Below are 1,518 nucleotides of genomic sequence, written 5' to 3'. Positions count from 1 at the left end.
AAAAAACAATTCGTGCCTTTACGTACTGAGCCATTGCCCCAACTCTTAGAATTGGATTTCTAAATAATTATTTTAAAACTCCAGCAGGTGAAGGAGGAAAAAAGGATATCAGAATAAAAACCAACATGAACGGATACAATCCTGAAAGGTGAATCCAAAAACAGCAATCCAGTAAGAGACTTAAAATTCTAATTTACATCCTCATTTATTTGTATTTTCTGAACCCTGTTGAGGCCCACATTCTGTCTCAACACTTTTGCCTCAACACTTTTGGGGCTAAGTGCTCTCGTCAAGAGAGAGAGTGGGGCTCTTGGGGCAAGAGACGCGAAGAATGGAGACAAGACAGGGTGTGATTCAGTCTCGTATCAAGTCTCTTTATTATCAAGTCTCATGTCTCAAGTCTCTTTATTGAAGGGAATTCTGAGCTATTTATAGGCTTTTGCCACGTGCCTTGTAGGCGCGTGGATACCACGTGCCTTGCAGGTGTTGATATGACATAAGCCTTACAGGCGTCTATAGCGTGGACAGCACGTGCACCGCAATGCCTTGCAGGCTTGGATAGCACGTGCGCCTTACAGGCATGTATGGAGTAGATAGCACGTGGACAGCACGTGAACTGCATGCCTTGCAGGCGTGGCCACCACGTGCACCTTGCAGCTGGGGGCAGTAAATAGCAACACAAAATATGTGGGATATCAGAGTGTGCTTCAGCTGTTGTAGGCTATTGAAAACCAAATCTTTCATCAGGGTATATGGTTCCAGATGGCTGCAAAGTTGATCTAGCCGCTTTCTGCTAAAGTCAGCTCCCAACAGAACCCCTTATTTATTTGTATTAGCTGAGGACCACACACAAACCCACTTCCCCTGCTGTCATTGGTGAAAGAATAGAAAAATAAAGATGTTGTTGAGGTGTTTACATTATATACCCAAATGCACTTTCTCACTGCTGTTTAAAATCACCCTATTGATTTAATATATTTAAATCATCTCTTATGCCCCAAATAGTTAATTGAAATAAGGCAGAAATAATAATATATTACTTTAAATACATTTTCCTGAAATTGTTGTTAATGAATATAAAAAATGAAAGTAAACTAAAGAAATTCATGGCTACCAAGGGAGCTCCACATAAGGCTTATAAAGGAATCCTTTAGCCTGAAGATAAAGACAAACAGAAACACAAAACTGCAGAGAAGAAAGAAACCATGCTTGAAAATGGTTCAGGACGGGATAGGGTAAAACAAGCAAACAATAAACAAAAAAGAGTACAAGGTGACAGGAAATAATACACACCTTTCAATAACAACTTGAATATTAATGGTCCCCTTTACCCAGGCAAATAAAACTGAGTGGCAAATTGAATTAAACAATGGGACCTGCCTATTTATTGATTCAAAAAAAGAAAAAAACACCTCATCATCAAAGATTGACACTACTTTAGGGTAAAAACTGGAAATTAATACTCCCACATCCTCCAATTGTCAATATCATATTTTAGAACATCTCAAAATTTTTTTC

The sequence above is a fragment of the Arvicanthis niloticus genome, chromosome 9 (genome assembly GCF_011762505.2).
Source record: "Arvicanthis niloticus isolate mArvNil1 chromosome 9, mArvNil1.pat.X, whole genome shotgun sequence".
In the NCBI taxonomy this organism is placed as follows: domain Eukaryota; kingdom Metazoa; phylum Chordata; class Mammalia; order Rodentia; family Muridae; genus Arvicanthis; species Arvicanthis niloticus.
This window is presented reverse-complemented; position numbering follows the sequence as displayed.